The sequence below is a fragment of the Monodelphis domestica genome, chromosome 2, assembly GCF_027887165.1.
Source record: "Monodelphis domestica isolate mMonDom1 chromosome 2, mMonDom1.pri, whole genome shotgun sequence".
In the NCBI taxonomy this organism is placed as follows: domain Eukaryota; kingdom Metazoa; phylum Chordata; class Mammalia; order Didelphimorphia; family Didelphidae; genus Monodelphis; species Monodelphis domestica.
In genome coordinates, this window is record NC_077228.1 from 54,416,747 (window position 1) to 54,442,678 (window position 25,932).

The window sequence follows — 25,932 nt, forward strand, 5'->3', positions numbered from 1 at the left end:
ACTCAGTTCTTTAAGACTCATGGCCCAGCACTTTTTTTATTCACGTCCACCTAGACTGAAGGATAAGAAGATCGGGTCGGAACTATGGTGTAGGTGCTTAACTCTGTCCAGGTGAGCCCATCGAAGCATTTAGGGGAAATAGACTGGCATACGAGAAAGTGGCAGCTGGAGTTAGAGGATCTGAGAGGGAAAGTGAGTGGATATTGTGTTGGTTTTGGCAGAGAGGCCTTGAATCTAGTGGAGCAGAGAGAGGAAAAGCAAGTTATCAAATAATTCCAGAGGACGAGTGTTGATTTGAAGCTGCTGAGAAACAGAGTCCCTGGTGGTCTAGTGGCTAGGATTCGGCGCTTTCACCGCCGCGGCCCGGGTTCGATTCCCGGTCAGGGAAATCATTTTAGAAACAAACGACTCTTGATGGTCCTTGATGATCTCCCGCGTTATCCTCTTTCGCTCCTCGGCATCCTAATTGATTAGGGTACTTCCCAACAACCTTTCGGAAGTTTCTCGCTTCTGGGGCTGCCCTGGGTGGGCGAAAGGTAAGAAGGACAAGAAGAACTTTGGTCTAAATCATTAAGTCTCGACCTATAGAGCTGGATTCCATGTTATGAGGGGCATTGACACTGAGGCACCAGGTATAGTCATTCTCGGACACCGAGAGACTACCACTAGCTAGAACTAACCAGGAGGTAAGAAAGAGGGGGTAGGGGTGCGCGAGTCACCCTATCCAGAGAAAGAAAAAATGCGGTGCCCAGCCATCTCCGGGAAAAAGAACGTCCTCAGGGAGAGGGTTGAAATTAAGAGGATCTCTGTGGAGGCAAACAGACAAGATAAACGCAGGATCCACCAGGAAATAAGTGTATTAGTGCTATGCGGACTTCTGGGGACTGTGACACAAGGCTTAAGTCTTTGGGGGTTTTTTATGGCCAGAGAATATTTCAAACATAAAATATGTTTGTACATGTTCAAAACCAATTTCCATATTATTACTATTTGCAATAAAGTGAAATGATGAATATTTTCTGCAACTACCTCCCTTCTCACCCACTCTGTCACTCCAGAGACCCTGGGGTTCCATTACCCTACTGGAAGACTCAGTATATTTTTACACACCACTCCACCACCTTACCCCTATTCTTCCAACCTCGACCCTCCAAAAAGGAATAATTAAACAAGGGCTTTTTGACTGGTACCCAGTAGAGTGCTTGGCCTCCTCTAATTCCCCACCGGCAGACCCACTCCTGACTGACTCTAAACAGACAGGTCACTCTCTTGCCCAATGGAAGGTATGAGAGGAGTAAAAATAAGAATTCAAACATTCCAGAAGGGAGATGAAAATCTACCTAGATAGGGATTCCAATACTAGGCTGAAGATTCCGTATTTTATCCTAGAATCAATGGTTATTGTCCTTCTACTTAAAGAGGACTAAAATGAGATTACTATTTAGATTATGACCCATCAGATCAGTCAAAAGTCTCTACCACAGAAGGGGCATAAATAGGCCCTATAAACATTTGGCTGGACTCTATGCACAGGATAGCTTCTTGGAGCCACTGGTGAAAGCTGGGTGGTAGGAGGAGAATAGCCCTTAAAAAGGGGGGCTGGGCAGGCCCTCATTTCAGACATACTAGTCTTTCTTGAACATCCCACCTACTCCTGACAATTAACAGGAAGGAAACATGACTTCTCTACCAACCAGTCCCTCACCATCTCTATGTGGATCTTTACAGGCTCGCTAAACCTTGTTGAAAGTATCCAACATCTCAAATCCCTCCCCTAGTTGGGGAGAGACAAGGCCCTACAGTTACCTGTGAAGACTTTCCCTAGCAAAAAACCAGAGTAAAGTGGTGCCCACCCCAAGCATAAGTTCCATTCTCCTTCACTGTCTAATCTGGAACACGGAGCTGGGGGTCAGGGACCAATTAGGTAGGTTCTGAGACAGAGCAAATTAGAGAAACCCCTGCAAGGAATTATACTGTTCAGAGAAAGCTTTCCCAAATCTCAAAGCGAAGTACTCCCCCGGATGTTACCTCAAGAACACAAAGGAGACCAAAAACTATCCTGTAACTGCCAGGGTGGCTACTTTGGCTAAAAAACTAGATTTGCATGGGCCGGGAATCGAACCCGGGCCTCCCGCGTGGCAGGCGAGAATTCTACCACTGAACCACCCATGCAACACAAAGCTAACTCTCCCTGATTTCGCTGAACATATGGAGACTGCTGGTGAGCCAGAACCAAAGTTTTTAATTAAATTTTTTAATTCCCACTTACTTTAGGATTCTAACCTAGAAAAAATTTCCTTCTGCTTTGAATTTCCTCTCCAATCCTTCCCTTCACTTATCTTTCCACTACTAGTTCTCCTTCTACTCTCCTACACTTCTTCCTCTGGAAAAGTCCAGGAAATGGTCTAAAACTGATGTCTGAAGCTGTCTGGGCCGGAAGAGTCGAAGGAAACTGACGGATAAGAAGATAAGGACTATGGCTCCTGAGCTGAGTAAGAGAGAAGAAGTTTGAGGGAGACAGGGAAGGAGAAAAAAGTCTTCTAGGTTTGGGAAGCTCGGAGGCTGTGAGACCTAAGATGTCCCAAAGGAGACACTGGGAGCGGGGTGCAGCATGTATGGATATGAATATAGATGTGCATACATACATATACATGTACACAAGTGTATGGATATCCCAGGAATACAGAGACCCAGAAGTGACCCAATACCTTCCTCGTTAGTATAGTGGTAAGTATCCCCGCCTGTCACGCGGGAGACCGGGGTTCGATTCCCCGACGGGGAGGTTTAGTGATTTTGCGCACAGCCCCAGCTGGACATCCACAACTTCTCTGAGAGCAAAAGACAAAAAAAAAAGGGCAAAAGTGCTACAGCACTAGGAGGACAAGAGGCAAACTGAGATTTTCTGAAGTCTGCTTTGCTCTTGATCTGGCCACCCCTAAGTACTAGACGCTGGTACTCGTAGGACCCCAGACACCGGGTCCTCTTCTTGCTGGGTCCCTCGCCTCCCACGGAAAAGGAAGGCCGCGAAAGAGCCAGGACACTGTACCCGACGTCCCCAGACCAAGCCTGTTCGAGCAGGAGAGGAACCTGGGACTGCCAAGACCCAATTCTCCAAGCGCCGGTCTCAGACCAGGACAGCCCAGCCCTTTGCTCCCAAATGTCCACCCCACTGCCAGGCTCGGACCACACACCCGCTCGAGGTGGTAGGCAGCGTACCCAGAAACTCCACCTTATTCACTGGCTAACACTGAAGAATACAATCAATGCTTCCAGAAAGTGGGAAGAAGAAAACTCTGTGGCAGGAGTAAGGGGAAAGCCAAGAGAGCATTTGCAGGGACATAGAGGATTGCGGCAGGACATGCGGGAGGCAAGAGCTATGGCAACCCAACCTATAGAGGTCACAGGCTGGTTCGGTGGTACTTATGGACTTTGGCCCTGAAGTCAGGAGAACCGTGTGTGCTCTGGGCCTCCGGTGGGTTTTTGGTTCCTTAAGCAACCCTCAAAGCTGGCAGGCTCAGGCTGGCCTGCTGGCATGTTGCGCCAATGGTACAGTCGCCTCACCGACCTTGGCACCGATCTTGACCTACTTCACAAGCGAGAAACAATTCGGGGAATGCTGAGGAGGTGGGAGAGCTTTGAGAGAAATGGCTGGACTCGGAGAGCAACAGGCATCGATTTTGGCAGATAAGGCTGGAGCCGGGTCTGGACTGAAAGCTGAGAGCAAGGAGAGAGACTATGGAGGGGCCAAGAAGCGCTCTGGTGTGACCTAGACTACTGGCGGAAGAAGCTAATCAGATAGTTTAGGAACACCAAAAAGGCGTCTGCGTTGGTGGTAGAGTGGTTAACATAGCTGCCTTCCAAGCAGTTGACCCGGGTTCGATTCCCGGCTAACGCAACTATTTTCGCACAAAGCCACACATGACTGTTGCCTTTAGCCTGTGCCCTGCCATGTTACTAATTGGGGGGGTTGGGAAGGGGAGGGGGGGCGTCTCTGAACAAAGCTCTAAATCTAGAATCTAGAACTTTCCTCTTTTCCCGATGCACACTGAATCTCAAGTCCAGTACTTCCCTTCAACTGAGCAACAATGAAGTGCCTACTCTGAACAATAGCCCTTAGGGGACTGCAACTTTGGAAAGCAAACCGGAAAAAGTCTATCCCTCAATGAACTTTCATTCGAGACCTCTACAGTGATGGGAAAGAATGCATATTCACGAACTTCAAGGTATCTGGAATCTCTTCAATCAGGACACTCCCTCCAAAGACCGAGATACAATTTAAGTACAACGATTTAAACCTGACCATCCTCCGACATGTCCTTCCTGTCCCTCTATTCCAATAAGATTTCCACAGAGTATCGGTGCGTCCAGGTCATCTCTCACTTTTCCTTCCTGGCTCCTAATCCTCTGTCCCTTTTCAGTGCACTTAGAGTAAAACAAACAAAACATGAATACTCCCCGCCCCCCCAATGTATATGCAAATCTGGCTCTTTACATACCCCCCCCCCCAGATATTCCTAGAGAAGCCTGATAAATCCATTCTTTTGATTGTAATCAGTCTGTCAATCAGCAAACTTTTATTAAGTGCCTACTATGTGCTAGGCACTGTGCTAAGTGCAGAATCTACAAAGAACAGCAAAAGACAATCCCTGATCCCTAGTAGCCAATTGTCTAAAGGGGAAGACATGAAAATTATGTACAAAAGAGATACAGACCCGTAGTTCTAGGGGTATAAGGTGGAATATCTTACTCAGAGAAACAGTGTTATAGGGAAATCATATGGAAAGCAGGAAGTAGTAAAGCAGAGGCAGAGAGAATTCCAGAACCCTGGAGCCCCTGACTCTGCAGGGTCAGTTGGTGGGATTTGCTCTCTGGAGTAGGACACTGTGGATGTGACCTTTTCCTTCAAGCAAGTTTGACCTTCTGGGAAGTGGTTAAGGTTGGTTTTAAACACCACAGGTGGACTGTGTCAGTTAAATCATTACTCCCTTTCTTATTGGATCTATATCTGTTCCTGTGTGTTCCTGCTGCTGCTGTGATTTCTACTAGGACTCCTACCAGACACCAGAGGATAACTGTCCGTGAGAAGTCTCCCTCTTGAATCTGTGTATCTTCCAGTCTTCCCTTATTGTAATTACCAGCAAAGGGGGGAGGATTCTGGTTAGGATATTACAGATAGCTGGGATCTGTGGGTACAGATTCAGTGTAGATAACATCTATTCAAACCAATTGGATTTTGGTGGGAGGAATTAGTTTTAATACCTAGTTAGATTATCCCAATCCCCTTCCCTTACTTGTCCCAGTTTAAATAAACCCTGAGATACATCCGGGTGGTAACTTGTCAGTTTCTCTTTGAGAGCCTTTCCAAAAGGCTTCTGATAGCTGGCCTAAAAACAATACCATTTAAGTATCTGATAATCCACCTAACCCTATATTACTTATATACATATTTAGTTGTTGTTGTTGTTTTTCAACAAGGGGGTTAGTGTCAATACATCTCAGGCATGTGGAAGGAAGGAAGGTACAAGAATCCTGGAAAGGGAAGAAAGGGCTTTGGTAGAACTAAATTTGAAGTTGACCCCTGGGTGAGTCATTGCTCAACAATTTCAGTAGGACCATGAGGATCAGAAAGTGAGCATGAGTCAGATAATGCCAAAAAGTCTTTATTTGGTTATGTCAGGTAGAAGATACACACTTGTAAAAACACAAGGCAAAAATATTCCTTTAACAATCCCCGGGGACTTATAAGAAAGAATGCTATCCACATAAAGAGAAAAACTGTGGGAGTAGAAATGCAGAAGAAAAACATCATGTGATTTATCACTTATTTATATGGATTTTGTTTTAAAAGATTATTATAAAAATGAATAATATGGATATAGGTATCAAGTGATAACACATGTTAACTCAGTGGAATTGCTTGTCAGCACCATGAGGGAGGAGGTAATAAGAGAGGAAGAGAAAATGAATCATGTCAACTTGAAAAAATATTTAAAAATAAATAAATGTATTTTTGAAATAATCCTTTAATACACTGATATTTGACAGTATTCTGAAGCACTAGCAAGAATTGTTTTGTACATAGAACAATATCTCATACCTTATACCAAGGTCAAAATAGGTATATGATTTAGACATAAAGGGTGATACTGTAAGCAAATTAGGGGAGCATAGAATAATTCACCTGTCAGATCTATGGAAAAGGGAAGAATTGATGACCAAATGAGATATAAAACATGAGAAACATGAAATTAATAAATTTGATTATATTAAATTTAAGTTTTGGAATGAACAAAACCAATGTAACCAAGATTAGAAAGGAAACAACAAACAGGGGGAAAATTTTTGCAGCACATTTCTTTGATGAAGATCTCATTTCTCAACTACATCAAGAATTAAGTCAAATTTTATAAGAATATAAGTCATTCCCCAATTAACAAATGGTCAAAGGATATTAAAAAGTAGTTTTCAGATGAAGAAATCAAAGCTATAAATAATCATATGGAAAAAATGTTCTGAATCACTCTTGATTAGAAAAATGCAAATCAAAACAACTCTAAAGTATCATCTCACACCTATCAGAGTGGCCAGTATGACAATAAAGGAAAATGATAAATGCTGAAGATATGGCAAAATTGGGACACTGATGAATTGTTGGTAGTGTTGTGAGTTGATCCACTCATTCTGAAGGGCAATTTGGGACTATGCCTGGAAATTTGGAAAGGGCTATAAAAACTGTTCCACCCTTTGATACTATAATACTATTAATAGACCTGTATCTCAAAGAGAATTTTTTTAAAAGGGGTGGAGGAAGACCTACTTATACAAGAATATTTATAGCAGTATGTTTATACTCTTTTTGTAGTGGCAAAGAATTGGAAATTGAAGGAATGTCAATCAGTTGGGGAATGGATAAAAAAAATGTGATACATAATGGTGATGGAGATTTATTGTGCTATAAGAAATGATGATCAAGATGATTTCAGAAAAAAAAAAGATGGAAGGAGAAGCAGAACCAGGAGGACTTTGTACACAGTAATGGCAATATTGTATGATGAAAATTAATATTCTCAGCAATAATATAATAATACAGGACAATTTTGAAGAACTTATGACAAAAAATACTATCCACCTCCAAAGAAAGAACTGTTGGAGTCAGAATTCAAATCAAAGCATATTATTTTTCACTTTAATTTATTTGCATTTTTACTTTGGGGTTTTTGTTTTATATGAGTATTTGCTTATAACAATGACCAATTTGAAATTATTTACATGATAACACATGTATAACACAGATCAAATTGCTTACTATTGCTAGGAGAGGTGAGGGAAAAGAAAGAAGAAGACAATTTGGATCTTATAATTCAGAATAAGTATGCCAAAAAGTGTTATTACATGTACTTGGTAAAATAATATAGTTTAAAAAAAATTAGAGAACAGTTTACAAAATCACACGGAAAGCCAATTTTGATATCAGGTGGATATTGGGAATGGGTGGATGCAATTTATTTCAGAAACATATTTCCAGAACAAGATACTCTGCCCCCTCAAAGGAAGATGTGCGCATTTTTCCATCTTATAAAATGTAAAATAATGAAAGTTATTTCCATACCTGTGATAATACTTTACCATAATCCTCCACTTTGATAAAATTCCCTGGAAGTATTACATAACAGTAAAATGTAGTTCTTTAAAGCCACTAGTGGGAAATGTGGGATAAAATGATAGTTATGATCTCACTGATTTGTTTGATCCATTCTTTGGTCTCCTCCTAAAACCTTTGAGGGTTACAATTTTTAATTGGGCACAGGTGATTCAGAGATAAGAGATAAGTTAAGGGGAAAAGACTGTACAAAGAAGACTCCAAACGAAGACGACAAAATGCAAGAAAAGAAGAAATCTTGCTTTCTCATCAACCTGCATCCAAGTTAAGGGTCTTGGGAGGAGCTGTCTACTTCTGGGAAATGGTGGAAATTCTGGGTCAAAGACATCTGCCCTTGACCATTGGCCACAACTTGTCAGGTTTGATATACTTAAACTGAGAGACTTGCACTCTGAATCACCATCTCAGTATCCTTAAGCAGGTTATTTTTTTAGTTAATTACTAGGGTCCTTGTTCCTAGGGCATATTTCCAAAGATATCCAATAGATCTTTTCCAGGTTCCAAATCATTTCGATGTTGCTTAAAAGAACTATTAATGAAACTTAATATGATTTAGTAGAGCCTTAGAAGGGTCCAAACGTGGCTCCAAGAAACCAGGAAAAGCTGAGTAAATGAGGTTTCGGGTCAATGTTGTGTTGAATGAACAAGAGAATGACGTTTTTGACATGTTCCCTGGTGGTCTAGTGGTTAGGATTCGGCGCTCTCACCGCCGCGGCCCGGGTTCGATTCCCGGTCAGGGAACTCGTTTTGCTACCCTGCTTTCGCAACCCTTTTCAGCTGTCATGCCACCCACTCTCCGGCAAGTTCGAGATGCCTTCCAGCTCTGTTCAGCCTGGATCCAGGGTCTCTAGCCCAAAACTTTCCTTCAAATGAATTACAATTGAATGCCCACTTTGTGCAAAGTCTCTCCCTAGGCTACTGCACCTTTGGAATTCCAAATGGAAAGAGCCCCAACCTTCGTCTTCAAGGAGCTTTTATCCCGGTGAGAATCAATATTGGGAAAGAACTTAAACTTACGAATTAGAAAGAATCTGAGATCTCACCCATCCCCAAAGATGGAAATACAACTTCAGCCGGACCTACTCATCTATTGGCATTCCATCTCTTTCAATAAGATTTCAACAGAGCATCGAAGGCAACCAAATCTCTCCCTTTTCCATGTTGCATCCACTTTATTGTCCATTTTTCAATGCACTTACGGGAAAACAAAGCAAGGAAATGTGAATACAATTTTTTGCAATATGTCTACAAGCCTGATTCTCTACACAATCGCTAGACATCCAAAAACTCATGAATCATTCTTTTAGTTGTCTATTAATCAGTAAATATGTATTAAGTACCAACTCTATGTCAGACATTATGCTAAACTCAAGAGATATAAAGTCAGACAAAAGAAAATCCTTTCTCCAAAGGAACTATCAGTCTGTAGAGGGAGACTACTGGTAAACAACTTTGTACAATCAAAAATATACGGGCTATATTGGATAGTAGTCTGAGACTATGATTAAGAAATTAGGGAAGGCTTTTTGCAAATGGTGGGCCTTTAGCTGAGACTTCAGGAACGGTAGGGAAGTTAGAAGGCAGAGATAAGGAGGCAGAGTTCCAAGCAGAGATTCCCAGGGAAAATTCGGTGAGTAGGGGAGATGGGTAAGTGGAAGGGAGTGAAGTATAAATACTAAAAAGAGCAGAAGTGGCCAGGTTATGAAGACTTTAAAAGCAAAGCAGAGAATCGTATATGTGATCCTCTAGGGAGGTGATTGGCAACTCCTGGAGTTTACTGAATGAAAAGGGCAGAGATATGGTCAGACTTGGGTTTCACGTAGATCAGTTAAACAGTTTAGAGGAAATTGGATTGGAATGGAGAGAGAATTGAAGCCAGAAGATCAACCCGCAGATAAACAGGTTCCGTTGTTGTTCTTTCCTACTCGAAGAGGATCAAAATGGCATCACTACGTTGGGGTCAAAGTATGTGTATCTGACTGGCTCGTCCGACCAATATAAACTTGGAAGGCTCTACCTTAAGTCGGGCACAAATCTGAGTTTTCCCTAAAATAGTTCTTTAGGCAAACGCGTTTTGCATTCAAACAACGTGGCCAGACCCGTAGAGTTGCGCTCCTTTAATAGAATCAGAATGCTTGACAGTTCAACTCAAGAGAAGACCTCCGTGTCCTGCATTTTATCTTACCAGGTGAGCTTTGGACTCTTTCTAAGCCATTTTAAGTGGAAGTGAGGCAGCACACCAGGAGCAGCAGCATGGGTGGTTCAGTGGTAGAATTCTCGCCTGCCACGCGGGAGGCCCGGGTTCGATTCCCGGCCCATGCAAGTGCAACTTTTGAGAAGCACAACTGGTTTGCTTCTACAAGACCTACCTTGGCAGCATTTCCATACTTAGCTCGTCCTCAATGCTGGAGGAGAGCTAGGTGGAACTCACTTATTGGGCTGAGAACCAGAAAGACCAAATTATACAAGAAAATCCAGAGCGAGAAGTGCCCAGGCCTTTGGCAAAAGTTGGTCTTGCGCTGGTCTCTAGGAACACACTGCAGTGCAAGCTAGCGGAAAAGTACGCACGGGATGAGCTCGCTCCTCCTTTCTTGAGGTAAACAGGAGGCATGTTAGGAAGGTAGCACGGCCTGGTCTCCACAAGTGATTGTTTATGGGGAAGAGAAAGAATGAAAAGTTTAGGATGCATTATTAGCCTGGGTGCCTGGGGAATTGGTGGTACCCTAGAGTTAGGAAAAGAGGAAAATTTGAGGGGAAAGATCATGAGGATAGCTGGGACTTCCACTTCGAAGTTACATCGAATAGACGGAGATAAGAGACTAAAGGTGAGCAAAGAGGTTAGTGCTCAGTTAATCAAGGAAATAGCAGATAAGGAGACTGGAAGAAAGTTCCGCCTTGGGATTTGTGTCACGGGACAGGATATAGGGTTTTGTCAGTCTTCCCTTTTGTCAGTCTTCTATTCTCCGAGAGAGTTCGAATTTGTAGTTGTGCACATGCTCCAGGAAGAACAGTAAGACAGAACTTGAAAGAGAATCCATGAAGTTGGATTCTCTCAGGGTTGGAGCACTTTGATTTCTCACTCACAAAATGCTCCCATTCCCCTGTCCCCAGAGCCAAGGCCTAGGGCTGATGAAAAACTGGAGTATGGTGGCAACCATCCAAGGCATCAGTTCTGCTCTCCATCACTGTAGATCTGGAAAACTCCAGGTAGGGGCGAAATTGAGGACTGGGAGAGGAATGTTGGGGTCAGAATGTTGGGAGCAAAACCAGTTTTTGCCAGAGGTGTCTTTCCCAGCTGATCAAGAAACCAAGTATCCAGATTTTTTCCTTGCTTCTTTATGTAAGTGCGATTAGATAACGAATGCTAGAGGGCCAAGGAGATGATGGATCGAACGAGGTTGGGTACTTTTATCCCATGGATGGCAAGAGTCTAGCCTTTAGCTGTCCAAATGGTTAAAAGCGACTCATGCATGGGCCGGGAATCGAACCCGGGCCTCCCGCGTGGCAGGCGAGAATTCTACCACTGAACCACCCATGCAACACCTTGAGTAGGTTGTAGCTCTGCCCCTGATCTTGATAAACATGCAGAAGACAGAGTAGACTGAGACGAGTACCCAAATTTGGACATACTCGTTTCTTTTAACCTAGAATTTTTGCCATATTCCGTTTGCCTTCCTCTCTCCTAACTTTTCCTCTTCTTCCTCTCCTACATACCTACTTCCCCCTTCTCGTCCTCCTCCTATTGCTCTTAAATTTCCTCCTCCCGGAAAGTCGAAGAAATGTCCTGAAGTTGTCTTGGGGGAGAAGTCGAAGTAGGATTGGAGACGTTCAAGAGTGCGTTTCTCTACTATCTATCCTCTCGCAAGATCTAACTTGGTCCTCAGATGGGGCCGCCTCCTCCAGACATTCATAAAAACGCAAATTTGTATAGTCCCGATCTATGAGAGCAAGCGGATTGGGGAGAAACCGGGTTGTGTCAGTGCAGTCCGGGTCCTCTCGCAGGGCTTTGGTGGTGGGGAGACCAAGGGACCACAGTAGGAGGGACATAAAAGAGATACCATATGCTGTCAGGAGTGGGATTCGAACCCACGCCTCCAGGGGAGACTGCGACCTGAACGCAGCGCCTTAGACCGCTCGGCCATCCTGACCTTACGTTCAGTTTTATCCCTCCCCTCCTCTCCATCCTCCAATGATTGCAACTGTAATTCAATGATGAACCCGATACTTTGCGCATTCCACTCAGATCTTTCCAACAAGGCACCACCTTCTATATGCCCTACCCTCTTTCTCTGACACCAGCACTGGGCAAGCAAATCCACATGTCCATTCCATTCCTTCCATGCACGCTATATGCCTTTCAGCCCGATTTTCCAGGCGGACACACACTCACCAGCGGGGCCCAAAGACAAGCACGACTACGAAACACCCTCAATTGTCTTGACCCTTCCCCCGTCGGATCCGTTATTGCCTCCTTGACCTTCCCCACCGGCGTCCCCTACCCTCTCTCTTTGGGAAACACATGCAGCTCCTTCCCTCCAAGGTTGCTATCTTTCCAATAAGTACACTCCAGGTGCCTGCTGAGAGCCCAGAGTGGACTCACCTCCGCGACACTAGAACTGGGAATAAAAGAGCCAAGAGGGGACTGACAGCTAGGGTCCAGCGGAGGGGAGCGCCAGGCTAGCTGCTCAGAGAAGGAAAGAAATGGAGGACGGCTCTCACGCCGGGTCTAATGTCCCGAGGGAACTTCGGGCTTCTCCAGGAAACACATTCCAAATCTGGAGGGCACACCGGGGAATGGGTGTGCAACAGGCATACCAGCTGTGAACAGAGCTTATTCCTGGGGGACCTAGAGGATTTTCACCCGTGGACCTTGGGGGAGAGCATTCCCCCCAAAATGGGGGACTGGCAGGTAAGAATGAGGTTGGCATGGCACAAAGATCAGATCAACATAGCAGCGGAAGTGAAAATGAGCCAGGCTCAAAACGGAGCAGCGGATGCTATGTCCAAGAACTGCTCTGCCTTCCAGCTGCTCTATCCACCTCTACCCTTCGCCCACCAACCTTCGAGCGCTCCTTCCCACTGCACCACTCTTTCTTTCAAACCTATCTCCATACACCCACTTCCTTAATTCCCCTCCTCCAATTATTCTTCCTGCCCTATTTTCTCCCCTAACTCTCCCGCCCCCACCTTCTCCTCCATTCTACATCTCCCTTCGAAGGTCTTGTTAAAGAACAATTGCCAGTTTCTTAACGACTGTCGAGAAAGGAAAAGGGTTTTAACCCAGAATCTTCTCTCTCTCTCTCTCTCTCTCTCTCTCTCTCTCTCTCTCTCTCTCTCTCTCTCTCTCTCTCTCTCTCTCTCTCTCTCTCTCTCTCTCTCTCTCTCTGTCTCTGTCTCTGTTTCTCTGTGACTGTCTATCTGTCTTTCTGTCTCTCTGTCTCTCCTCTCTCTGTGTCTCCATCTCCCCTTCTGTCTGTCTCTCTCTGTCTCCTTGTCTGTCTGTCTCCCTCTCTCCCTCCCCGTCTCTCTCTCTGTCTCTCACTAATAAACCAATAAAAATCGACTTCGTTGGTTTTAATTAGATTTCGTTTTATACGTTCAAAAACCCTATCGTGGGGTGCACATAACTGCAGGAGACTTTCAGGGACACAGACCCACACAATCACATGCCGCACATACATGTAGAATTCTTTCCTTTAAAGAGAGATGTCTCTTTAATGTTGGGAAACGACAGGCGTCCTGGGGGAGAATGGAAGGAATGGGGGCAGGGCGGAGGTGACTCGCCTGTCCCGGTAGAGTTAGAGTGAGAGGAGCGAGCATTGGAGGTAGAGGAAGTGTTGGTTATCAGGGCTTGGAACACAAGGATTTCCCAAGGAAAGAAGTACACAAAGCTAGGGTGATCAGACCAAACTTTATTAGTGGATTTACTTACAGGATCTCCTATCATGTTCCCAAAATTAACCCCTTGCTAACATCTCTCATTTTGCTGAATTGACATTTTCTGGGTAATGGAAAACACTTGCAGGAACCACATCCCAGCCATTATGGCTGTGTCATGAAAAGACTTTCAGTCACCAAATAAAACTGACTGGCCTCTTTGATGCTGGACAAACTCTGTTTTTTCACTAAGAAAATTTTACCATTTTTAAAGCTATACCCTCTTTGCCTTGTCACAATCATATGTATGGGGGGATGACAGTGGATTGAAAGCCAGGCCTAGAGACTGAAGGTCCTAGGTTCAAATTTGGCCTCAGACCCTTCCTAGCTGTGTGACCCTGAGCAAGTCACTTAACCCCATTACCTAACCCTTACTACTCTTCTGCCTTGAAACCAATACATGGTATTGATTCTAAGACAGAAGGTAAGGGTTTTTAAAAAAACAAACAACTATCTATATCAAGGCTGTACTTTGGCATTTGGGGTTAGACTTGGGTAAGAGTCTTCCCCTTCATTCCATGACTTGTCCTTACCCTTCAACAGAATAAAACTTTAAAGCATCTTATGGGTACTTTAGTGTTATTCTCATGACCCATTTGAGTGGGTGGTCTACATACTTTATGAGGAACAGTAAGCATCAGGGCATTAGTCCTTGAGCTATTTTGCGGTTTTGTTTTTTACTGAAACTGCTTCAGAGACATGAGATGGAAAATGTCCTGAAACAAGCAGAATATGGTGGAAATAGTAAACAGGGTACTTAAATGTTCAACCAAGACAGAGATGGCTGCCAGCCTCCCACATATCATATTTGACAGTGAGAATATCCATGAGTTTCTTGCCTGTAATTGCAATCTTAAACTATTTAACTCATTATGCCCCTAACTGCACCTGAGACTCAATTAACCTGTAGAAAGGAGGATGAGGCCTTCCAGCTTTGAGAAATTCTGAAGCTATTCTGTCCAAGAAGTAAGGAGAGAATGACAGGTAGAAGGAGATGTGTGTTTGCAAAGCCATAGAGGCAAAAAAAGTCATCCAGCACCTTCCTCCTTAGTAAAGCTCCAAGTTTCCCTACCTATCACTCAGAAAACCAGGATTTGTTCACAAACTGGGCCTCTAAATCAGCTCCATTCCTAGCCAAAGTCCTCCATGCAGAGTCATCAAAGTGTATCCAAATGCAAAAGATGCGTTTTGGGCACTAAGGTGACTCCTCCTTGGAGATGGTGCCGAATGCACTTTCTGGAGGCCACCCAATGGCCATCCCCAGTTGCCCAATCACAGACCTTCCAGGCCCACAGGCGCCAAATATCTTTATCTCACACCAGTTGTAACCTCCGTCCAGTTTCCTTCCCCCTTATAGAGTTCCTTGCCTCTGACAGATAAGGAAGACCAGTCTAGAGCCAGGGTTCTATATGGGATCTCCCCAGGGAAGGCTTTTGGATGGCTCCCAGAGAGCCTGCTCAAGCAGGACTCCAGGCACTTGTATCAGGGTGAGGGCACTAAGGTCCTGGCATCAAGGAACTCAATCCACTGCCCAGAGTGGACTAGAGGAACTTGAGAGCTGGTGAGAGAGTACAGCTGAGGGCAGCTTCTTGTGCCGGCCTTAGCCAGAGAATCAATGGGGGAGACTCACTAGACCATGGGAGAAGACCATGGTGGTATAGTGGTGAACATAGCTGCCTTCCAAGCAGTTGATCCGGGTTCGATTACCCGACCAATGCATTTTTGATTTCACAGTTGCTCTTGAGTGACTTTTTCTACCTCCGGATCTTTCCCGATGTCAGTCTGGATGCTGAGTTTCAAACCCGAATTTCCACCTTGCTCCCCTTCCTTGAACAACAAAGTGCTTACAATGTGCAAGGTATTGGGTTAGATGTTAGCATCTGGGAATTTCATGCTGGAAGGCATTATGGGATAGAATGCATCCTTGTGCGTTACAAAGGAACTGGGATCTCACCCACAGTACATTTTCTTCAAAATTAAGCATCCAATGTAAGGTAGACCTGCCCATTCCTATCCACCTCCTCCAATAAGATTTCAATAGTACTTTCTATGCGCTTAGGATTCCTCACACTTTTCTCTCCTGGACCTAATGCCTGATTCATTTTCCGTGCACTTACAAAATAAAGGATGAAATGTGAATATATTTTTTGCATCTATGTATGGCCAGAATTGGTCTGTGCACACTCAACTGGCACACAAAGAGCCTTACAAAACCATTCTTTGGGTTATCATTAAATCAATCAATCAGTAAATATATATTAAGGTTCTACAAAGTGTCAAGTACTGTGTTAAGGTCAGGAGACAGAAAGGAAGAAGAACTTCTCTGTTCCCAAGGAACTAACAGCCTAATGGGGAGAAGGACCTGCAAACAAAGGAGCACATGGAGATGATCTAAGGAATGGTGTCGGGATATCAGCTAGCAAAGGGTTTTCCGTGGCTACCTCGTCCACAGAGTCTTGTACAATTTGGAAACCCGAAGGGAAGACACGTTGGTAGAGAAATGTCAGTGTTGCAGTTCTACCAAATCAAATGTTAGTGGTATGTGATGGTGACTGTAGTTCTTGTAATGCTCAACAGAAAACTGAACAGAGGGTTCTAGTAGTCTTTTTTGCCACCAATTTATGGCGAAGATACAGTCTAATGGGGGATCTCTCTATCCACTTCCAAAGAAAGAACCTTTGGCGTTGAATGGGTATGTATCAAAGCATGCATCTTTCACATCAGTGTATTTGTGGTTTTCTTTGGGGGTTTGGGTTTTGTATGAGTGTGCTCTTACAATAATGACCAATTTGGAAATGGAAATTTGCATAATGATAAAAATATATTATATTATATTAGAATAATATATAATAAAATTAAATTGAACATTTTTTAAAGATCCTATGGAACTTCTACATCGAGGATGATTAATAGGGACAGGACAGGAGGATTTTGCCTACATGCTTCACTCTGTTTCTCTTCCCCCCAAAAAAGAGAGTTAATATTTGTAGTTGCACATGTTTTAGAATGGAGAACAGTAAGACAGAATTTGGGGTGTTTGTGAATGGAATGGATTAGCTCTCGGTTTAACATACACAGGAAAGCAAGACTCCTCACCAGATGTACAAACTTCCCTCCTTCCGTGGCTCAGGGCCCAATCAAGCTCTTTCTGAGTTCCTCTTTCCATACTGATAGAACTGATGCTGTCTAGAAAAGAAGCCAGAGCAGCGCCAGTTCCGGGGAAGAAGCGGAGCAAAGGCCCCCAAGTATTTGCCCAGATCCTGAAGAGCAAAGGAAGGCATGGAGTAAAGAGGAGGCTGAAGACTACCGGATCAATAAAATACGAAGTGTGGTAGGCAATAACTATGGAATGAGGAGAGGTTCCGTCTAGGAAAGACGGCACGGAAGATAGGGGTTAGGGTTCCAAATTGTTATCGCTCTTATCTAGGTGCCTTGTTTAGCCCAGTGTTAGTATTTAAGGAAATGAGCCTGGGTGTGGGAGAGAAGCAGAAGGTTAGGTGAGAGTCTGTTGGGACTGAAGGTGGATGAGGAGGGGGAGAGGTTCAAGGAAGGAAGGAAGCAAACATGAATCCACTGAATCCATAGAACAGACTGAAAGGACAGTGGAAATTTGAAGAGGGTGAGTAGGCAGGGTGAACCTTAAGTGTCTATTCCCTGGTGGTCTAGTGGTTAGGATTCGGCGCTCTCACCGCCGCGGCCCGGGTTCGATTCCCGGTCAGGGAATATAGTTTTGCCATTTATCTAGTGGCCATCAACACCAATTTTCCATCACGCTTCGTTGCCTGGGCATAACAATAAATGCTCTTCTCCTTTCTTGCATTCTTTCATTTCTCCTGAACTAGACTCCAAGTCCCAAGAGTATAGGAAATTCTAGTAGTGTTGGTTTCATTCTACTAACCTTCATGAACTATCACTGGAAAATTCGGGGTTGCAGGTGGGAAGAGGAAAGTTGGAGGCAGAGCAGGTTGGGCAAGGGGAACTTTTTTGCCAGAGATCTTGACATTTCGATGCTCTGGAAGCACATGGGTCTATCTTGAACTAGGACCTCTTTCCTTGTTGTCCTGGACCCCAGAAGTCAGTATCTCTGCTGACTTTCTACAGTGAATGGGGGCTAAGAGGCAAAGAATGGTGGGTCAAGGTGGGAACTGTATTGCGGGTGGAGCTGTGAACTGATCCAAACATTTTGGAGGGCAGTTTGGAATTATGAAAAATGTATATCCTTTGATCCAATCACATCACTATTGAGTCTGTATCCTGGAGAGATAAAAAAAAAAAAGGGAGGGGGCAGGAGGAAGGACCTACTGGTACAAAAATATTTAGAGCTTCCCTTTTTGTGGTGACAAAGAATTGGAAAATGAGGGGATGTCTATCAATTGAAGAATGGTTGAACAATTTGTGGTATATTGTGGTGACGGAATACTATTGGACTATAAGGAATGATGAATAGGATGATTTCAGAAAGAGCTGGAAAGACTTAAGTGAACGGATGCAAAGTGAAATAAGCAGACCCAGGAAAACACTGTACACAGTAACAACAATATTTTGGAATAATCAACTATAATAGGCTTAGCTACTATGAGTGATACAATGATCCAGGACAATTCTAAGGGACTTACTTATGACAACGAATGCTAGAAAGAACTGTTGGAGTCATAATGCAGCTGAAAGCATACGATTTTTAAAAATTGTTTGGGTTTATATTTTGGGGTCTTGGTTTTATAAGATTACTCAGAAATAAGCAATGTGGAGATTTAAAAAAAGAAAAAATACCATGCATGGGCCGGGAATCCAACCCGGGCCTCCTGTGTGGCAGGCAAGAATTCTACCACTGAACCACCCATGCTAGATAGCAAGAAAAAAAAGAGGTCTTTCACTCAACTGCTATTCTATTTTATTACGCTTCCGATAGACCAAGTTTCCTGACTACATTTGATGTGCGTTTACCCTAACTTGAAAATGTTATCATTCTCCTTAGCATCCTCGCTGTTCTCTCTCCTAACGTTTCCTCCTCTTCCTCCTTGTCTTCCTCCTTCTACATACAAAAAGAGTACCTCCTCTTCCTCTTTCCCTTACTTCCCTTGCTGCTCCTACGCTTCCTCCCCCCCCCCCCCCCCCGTAAAGTTGAGTAAATGGCCAGAAGGTACATATTTGATGATGTATTGGTCGGGAGGATGGAAGGACGAGAGAAGTCCAAGAGAACATTTTTCTTCCAGTCTTCATTCTGGCAAAAACCCAACTTCTTCCACGGATTGGGTACCTCATTGTCTCCTCATCCATGCCGGTAGTATGAGATTGTATTTATGAAGGGTAGTGGGTTGTGGAGAAAGAGGTTTTTGTCCTTGGAGTTAGGAGGTCTCTCTTTTCCTTCAGTATCCGGACAAAAACTGTCAGGAGTGGGATTCGAACCCACGCCTCCAGGGGAGACTGCGACCTGAACGCAGCGCCTTAGACCGCTCGGCCATCCTGACTATACTCAGTAGCTTACCCCTCCCTCTTACCTGGCAATATCAGCCCCAATTTAACCACAAGCCCAGTTGTCCCAGTTTGCTTTATCTACTTCTTTTCTTGAATTCTAGCCTTCTCGCTCTGGTACGAACACTGTCTAAGAAAGCCTAAATTGTCAAGAACCATCCCTTCCACACGCGCTGCGTGCCTTCCTGCCAACCTCTCCAAGCCAATTCAAACACCCTCCGTCCCGGGCCAAAGACCCGCATCACAACAAACCGTCTTCAGCTAGCCTGACTCCTCCCCCACCCCCTGCTTTCCAAGTAGCCTATCAAAGCCCTTCCAATTGCCCAGGCTGTTCCGGAATATGCGAATACAAAGTCTATACAAAAACAAGATGAGAACAATATCAAAAAGGAGACAATGCTAAGAAACGGGCCGGTAGTGGGAGCTTCGAGAAAAAGAAAGGCTCGGAGGAAGTGAGGCAATGGCGTGACTTTCTGGATAGGTTGTTGAGCGTGGGGTCTGGAAGTATTGGGTTCCAATCCTCCTTCCGAGATCTCCGGGACAAAGTACTTAACCTGTCTCAGTCCCCTTACGTCGTTTAGAAAGTGAGGAGATGAGAGCGGATGACAATCTTTGGCTTCTAAGGACACTGTCTGCTCTGAAACTAAGAGTGGCCCCTAGTGTCTGGGAGGTGGCTCCTGAACTGAGCCTCGAAGACACTATAAATCTTTCCCATCTAAGTCAGGTACGGAGTTCCATCCAGAAATAGGTGGTCCTAGTTGGGAACTATTTATGCTATGCTGGAAAGGCCCATGTATGAATGTGGCCAGTTTGACAGCAATGGAGATGATGCAAATGGTAGGGGTAGGAATTCAAACCAGAAAGGGAGATGCCAAATTCTATTGGGATGGAATTCCATTGCCTAGCCAAGATTTCAGTATTTTATCGTATTATCAGTATAGAGTTCCTGAAGGTATTGGAATGTGTGTGGGGGGGGGGAGGACTCTAATTGGTCATATTTTAGGAACAACCATTAAGCAACTCAGCTGTAAACACAAATTGGAGAGGGAAGTGATCTGGCAGAGGCTATTACTATAGTCTAGGCAAGATGTTAGGATACCTTGAATATGAGTCTGAACTGGGATTCCTCCTCCACAAAATGGGACATGTAATGATAGGATAAAAGATTGTTCTCATGGGAATTGAAGGAAAGGGAAGGACCAAGGATGACTCAGAGGTTGTGAATCTGGATGACTTGGCAGGGAGAGGGGGGGAGGTTCTATGGACAGAATTGAGGAAGCTTAGAGGAGGATTGAGCCTCAGGGGAAGTAAAATGAGCTCAGTTTTGGACACATAGCCTTTAAGATGCTATGGGAATATCCAGGCAGAGATTTTTGTGCAGGCAAGTGGTTTAAAAAAAAATCACAACAAACCCAGATTGGAATTTGGGAAAGATTAAATCTGAATTGCTGTATTTACTAGTCATCTCCATTGAAATGATCCTGGGACCTGTGAATACTGAAATCCCCCCAAAAAGAGAATCCAGCCTAGAGCCTGGGTGTGGGGCATGCTGACACTTAGGGGACTAGCCAGAAGGAGAAAGTGGACTGACAAAGCCTACCATAAATGCTGTGAGTATGTGGTGCTATGTCTACAGGAAGTAAGGGACAGATGTAAAAAGCCACAGACTGAGACAGAGAAAGACACAGCGACAGAATGAAAAGAGGAGAGTCAAGCTAAGAAAGAAACAAAGTGAAAGGGACAGCTATTCTGACAAAGATAGATCCCAGGGTCCCAGAAAGCAATGGAAGAGAACGTGGCTCCACAAGTGGTGGTAAAAAGATCACCATTGCAGGAAGAATGAGACAAACACAGTTAGCTGATTGAGTAGTATGTTTAGAGGTCCTTGGTGGCTCTCAGAAGTGCAGTGTCAGTTCAGGTAAGAGCCCTGATATCAGATTACAGTGGGATTCCAAAATGAGCAGGAGATCAGGAAATAGAAGTAAACTAACCTAGATTATGTTGGCAAAGAATCTGTGAAAAGGGAGAGGTACAATTCCATAAAGTAATGGAATGTCAAGGGCAAGAGAAGTTTCCTTCAGAATGTACATGAAGTATCAAAAATTGAATGAAAGAAAAGTTGTTTATGGAGAGATTAAAGAATAAAGGGAATGATGAAGGCAACAAGTTCCCAGAAGAGATGAAAGGGCTTCAAGAGCATAAAAGGAGAGGAGAGCTTTGGTGGAAAGGTCTACCTCTTCTATCAAAGAATGGATCAAAGTAGGACAAAATGAGAGACAGAAAGAAATAAAAATTGTTTTAGGTGTGGAACAAAAAAGCAGAAGGACCTGGCTGGTGAGATGCTCTCTATAGTCAGTCTGAGGTCCTCTTTTGGGGAGAGCATGCTTCAGAGGATACAAAATGTCTGCAGAGACAAGGTCTGGCAGAGTAAAAGTAAGGTTTGTGACCAAGAAACAATCTTGAAGAAATAAAAATATGATAGAGCTGCAATAGGGAACCAATATATTTATGCAAAATTATAAAGTTGTTTTGGATCCAGTTTGAAACAAGGAGAGACAGAAAAGGATAATTATTTGGGGATGGGTAGAGTTTAAGGAATAATGGTGGTGTTAGGCAGGACTTGGCAAGGAGAAAGTATATCAACAAAAGGAGATGGGGCAATGGGTGGAAGGATTTAAGAGCAGTTGGTGGCATACTTCTGAATGATGCAACTTTAGTGTTAAGACTAGAAAGCTATGGAGAAAATAAGAGAATGGAAAGAGAAGGAAGAAGACATGGAATTTAGGTATGGAGAAGTCCAAATAAGGATGAGGAAGAATTTTAGTGAATCTGGAAGTTTTTTTCAAGTTTTCTAGAAGACCCTTTCAGCTCTTCCTTTTCTGGTAAAGAGTTAGATGGGATATCAAAACTATGGTTCAGCTTCACTTGCTTCAGAAAAACTCAAAAAAACTTGGAAGATAGGGGATTCCAATGTTTGTTCAACTTCAAGAATACCAATGAAGCTTTCCATATTACCAAGGGCATGTACAAGCAAAAACTATTATTTATGAATTGTGAATTCACAAACAAAAAACTATTGTGAATTGTGAAAGATGTTCTATTTGAGAAACAGTGTATTCCTTTACTTTTCTGAATATAGGATGGTGGAAGTGGGAATAGTAAGAAGTCAGTCCTAGGGCTGGTGAGAAACTAGCATTTCTAACTGCCCTACTATGTACCAGGCACTTTGCTAAAGAAAGAGAGAAAATACTAATCCCTAATTTCAAAAAGCTGGCCATCTAAAATGGGAGATTAGTAAACAAGTGGATGCAAAGAAATTATAAACAGTATAAATAATGGGACAGGACAAGACTAAGATTGAGAAAGATTTCTTGCAGAAGATGGGATGTTAGCTGAGACTTAAAGGAAACCAGAGAAGCTAGAAGGCAAAGAGTTTTAGACAAGAAGGACACCCAGTAAAAAAGATGTGAATATGGAGATAAAATGTCTTACTTAGAGATATAGCAAGGAAGCCAGTGTCTACATCTCAGGATATGTGAAGGGAATCCAGAATACTGAAATGGGAGGAAAAGGACTAGTTTTATTTTTTTATAAAAATAAAATATTTATTGAACTATATAAGGATAAATAAAGGATTTCTAATTCTAAGAGATTCTACATCCACCCAAATAAACTCCCTGGTTCCTCAAGGAACTGCTTCTCCTCTGTTTTACAGGCTATAGTACGCCTCCATGATCTGACTAACCCAAACTTATACTATCTAAATAAAAACTAGCACTATTATCCTCATAATTCTTAACTTCGCCTTCAAAGTATAAAATAGCAAAGGCTAGCTGGTTGAGTCTCAACAAAAATCAAGTTAGAACTCTGAGTCTTAACAGATTCAGAGTCCCAACCAAAGACTAGATTTTTCTTTGGTCTTGTCATAGTTAAATAATCTATAAAAACCACAAGTGATATTCAATAGTGTTTTCCAAGTTGGGAAAGGAAAACACTGAGCACCTTCAGGTGAAAGGGCCTAGTTTTAAAAGACTTTAGAAGCCAGTGGAATGTATGTCAGATGCCTGTAGCAACAGGAAACTACTAGAATTTACAAAATGAAAAAACAAAGATAAGGTCAAATTTGGGCTTTAGATAAACTAATTTTGGCTTTAGATAAATCATATAGCAGAGAAGAGGTTGGATGAGAGTAGACAAAGGCTTGAAACAGGGAGACCAATCAACAGCTATAAATGAGAAATGTTAGGAGGGTAGGTAAAAATGACTGCACTTAACAATTGATTGGTTATGGAAGAGGTAGAAAAAATTAGAGATGAGAGAGAGGAGTCCAGGATGATACCCCCTACCTAGGTTACTAGCCTGAGTAGTTAGGAAAGTAGTGGTCCCTTCTACAGTTTGGGAAAGGGGAGAGTTTGAAAGGGAACATCATGAGATTAGTTTTGGGCTTGGTAAGTTTAAGATGTCTTTGAGACTTCAGCTTCTAGGATGTCTAATAGGCAGTGGGAAATGAAAGACTGGAAGTTGGGAGAGAGGTTTGTGCTGTGCAACTAAATCTGAGAGTCATCCACCCAGGGAAGATATAAGTAAAGGAAGAAGCCCCCCACTCCTCAGCCTCTGCCTACTCCTCAACCTGCCCACCCCCACCCCCAAGAATTTGCAGTTAGTTGCAAATGCTCCAGTATAGAGAAGAGCAAGGCAGAATTTAGAGGATTGGAGGGGGATTTTCTCATGGCTGAACACATCGAAGAAAGCAAGAATCCTCTCTGAATGTGCTACCTCCCTCCCTCTGGGATCAGAGCCCAACGTTATTCCTGCCATACTGTTGGAACTGATACTGACTAGGAAAGAAAAGAAACGAGAAGCTAGAGCAGGCCACATTCCCAAGACAGAGGAAGAGTCTATGCAAAGGCATTCAGGTACCCGCAGATTCCCTGAAGAGAGAGGAAGGCATGGAGCAAAGAGGCAGCTGAGGTGACCCAATGAAACGTGTAAGATCGGCAGTAAGCAAGGTATAAAAAAGGTGAAATTCAGACTGGGGAAAGATTGACAGAGATCGTAGGGGTGTGGGTCCCAAATTCCTATTGTGTGTATAGATGCTTTAGTCTGGTGAGGAGAAATGGTGGAATTTAGAGGGAATCGGATCATCGTGTGGAGAGAGGTAGCGAGGATGGTGGGCGTCAGTTATGAATAAAGGAACAAAGACCAGATGAAAATCCAAAGACGCTCCTGAAAGAAGAAACTATTGTTTTACCAAGTAAATAGAGGACTCTGACTATCTCTCCCTGGTGGTCTAGTGGCTAGGATTCGGCGCTTTCACCGCCGCGGCCCGGGTTCGATTCCCGGTCAGGGAAGAAAATTTTGTTCCACTGGGCCACCCCTCACTCAACTGGCCTGCTCTCATCTGTATATGGTTCCTATTACCCTGTTTTTCCGCATTTCATTTATCCCAGGCTACCAATTTGGGAAAGAAAAGAAATAGGACTCATCCCAAGCATTCATTATACTCTCCGATACGATCCTGAAAATCCTAGTAGAGGGAAAAATGGGAGAAGTAGGATTTGCCAAGGAAGAGGGTTGGAAGTAGGGGAGAGTGAGCAAGATCGACTTTTGTAAGGGCCTTGGCTTGAGGTGCCCTGGAAGAAGCTTACAGACCTATTTTGTATTAGGACGGCTTTCATAGAGTCCATATAACGTCCTCAAGAGGGGTGAGTGACTAACATTAGCGACGTTCTATTTTTTTTTTTAACCCTCGCCTTCCATCTTGGACTCACTACTGTGTATTGGCTCCAAAGCAGAAGAGTGGTAAGGGCTAGGCAATGGGGGTTAAATGACTTGCCCAGGGTCATACAGCTGGAAAGTGTCTGTGGTCAAATTTGAACCTAGGACCTCCTGCCTCTAGCCTGGCTTTCAATTCACTGAGCCACCAGCTGCCCCCATTGGTGGCGTTTCTTAACGTTTCTTAATGGGACAGGCTACTCCCACATGGGGATGTTATTATCTAGAGAGAAAAAGTAGCAAGAGATAGCCTGAATACTTAGGACTGGACGTGAGTAAAAAATGTGCTTCTGAATGGATTGGAAATCCAGGTAGGGCCTCCTGAGTGTCAGGCGAGAATTTTATCATTGAATTACCCATCGAATGAGCATCGATGGCTTCTATTCTGCCTCTGATCTCGATGGACACAGTTCCGGTGAACTCTGGTTAAGTCACTTAACCTGTTCAGCTTAGTCTGTAAAATGAGATGAAGCAGGAAATGGCAAACCATTCCAGAATCTTTGCCAAAGGAAAAAAAAGCGGGAGAATACTGAAATGACTCAACAACAGCAAAATGTGTCAGATAGGTAGTCAGGGAGTGAGTGTGCTAAGCGTTGGGGATTCAAAGAAAAACAAAAGAAAATCCCTGCAACCCAGGAGCTAACAGTCTAATGAAGGGCACAGCAAGCAAACGACTGGGTACAAACCAGACAATGTGAGGAATGATGGAGGGGCATCCTTGGAACAAAGGGATCCAAATACTCTTCCAAGCATTCCTCTAGAATTTGGAGGTAAACAGGGGAGACTCCTCGGTGGGAAAGAATCCGTGTGTGTGTTCTATCATATGTTGATGAGTTGTGGTGGTTGTCGTAGTTCATATTGAAAATGTACAGGAACAAGGGAATGCGAAGCATCTGCAAAAACTGGAAGTTGTAATGTCCAAGGGAAGAAAGTAGGGCTTCCGGGGAGGACGGGGGATTGGGGAAATGAAGCCATTTTTTTAATGCTCAATTGTATTTTATTAATAGAATATTTATAAACAAAGCTTACGTTTTGTGATTTTAAAATACACACATTTTTAAAAAAATGCGTGGGGCACACTAAACCGT

The 25,932-nt window shown here is 43.5% G+C and overlaps 12 non-coding genes across 12 annotated transcripts; 7 read left to right on the forward strand and 5 right to left on the reverse strand.

Moving 5' to 3' along the window:
* Positions 1 to 316: 316 nt before the first annotated feature.
* Positions 317 to 388, forward strand: TRNAE-UUC (transfer RNA glutamic acid (anticodon UUC)). The gene has a single exon. It is a non-coding gene; the product is annotated as a tRNA-Glu (tRNA).
* A 1,713-nt stretch (positions 389 to 2,101) lies between these two features.
* Positions 2,102 to 2,172, reverse strand: TRNAG-GCC (transfer RNA glycine (anticodon GCC)). The gene has a single exon. It is a non-coding gene; the product is annotated as a tRNA-Gly (tRNA).
* Positions 2,173 to 2,710: 538 nt separating this feature from the next.
* Positions 2,711 to 2,782, forward strand: TRNAD-GUC (transfer RNA aspartic acid (anticodon GUC)). The gene has a single exon. It is a non-coding gene; the product is annotated as a tRNA-Asp (tRNA).
* A 1,041-nt stretch (positions 2,783 to 3,823) lies between these two features.
* TRNAG-UCC (transfer RNA glycine (anticodon UCC)) lies at positions 3,824 to 3,895 on the forward strand. Its single transcript has one exon. It is a non-coding gene; the product is annotated as a tRNA-Gly (tRNA).
* A 4,434-nt stretch (positions 3,896 to 8,329) lies between these two features.
* TRNAE-CUC (transfer RNA glutamic acid (anticodon CUC)) lies at positions 8,330 to 8,401 on the forward strand. Its single transcript has one exon. It is a non-coding gene; the product is annotated as a tRNA-Glu (tRNA).
* A 1,510-nt stretch (positions 8,402 to 9,911) lies between these two features.
* Positions 9,912 to 9,982, forward strand: TRNAG-GCC (transfer RNA glycine (anticodon GCC)). The gene has a single exon. It is a non-coding gene; the product is annotated as a tRNA-Gly (tRNA).
* A 1,145-nt stretch (positions 9,983 to 11,127) lies between these two features.
* On the reverse strand, positions 11,128 to 11,198 carry TRNAG-GCC (transfer RNA glycine (anticodon GCC)). Its single transcript has one exon. It is a non-coding gene; the product is annotated as a tRNA-Gly (tRNA).
* A 527-nt stretch (positions 11,199 to 11,725) lies between these two features.
* Positions 11,726 to 11,808, reverse strand: TRNAL-CAG (transfer RNA leucine (anticodon CAG)). Its single transcript has one exon. It is a non-coding gene; the product is annotated as a tRNA-Leu (tRNA).
* Positions 11,809 to 17,248: 5,440 nt separating this feature from the next.
* Positions 17,249 to 17,320, forward strand: TRNAE-CUC (transfer RNA glutamic acid (anticodon CUC)). The gene has a single exon. It is a non-coding gene; the product is annotated as a tRNA-Glu (tRNA).
* A 1,049-nt stretch (positions 17,321 to 18,369) lies between these two features.
* Positions 18,370 to 18,440, reverse strand: TRNAG-GCC (transfer RNA glycine (anticodon GCC)). Its single transcript has one exon. It is a non-coding gene; the product is annotated as a tRNA-Gly (tRNA).
* A 542-nt stretch (positions 18,441 to 18,982) lies between these two features.
* Positions 18,983 to 19,065, reverse strand: TRNAL-CAG (transfer RNA leucine (anticodon CAG)). Its single transcript has one exon. It is a non-coding gene; the product is annotated as a tRNA-Leu (tRNA).
* Positions 19,066 to 24,348: 5,283 nt separating this feature from the next.
* On the forward strand, positions 24,349 to 24,420 carry TRNAE-UUC (transfer RNA glutamic acid (anticodon UUC)). Its single transcript has one exon. It is a non-coding gene; the product is annotated as a tRNA-Glu (tRNA).
* The last annotated feature ends 1,512 nt before the right edge of the window (positions 24,421 to 25,932 follow it).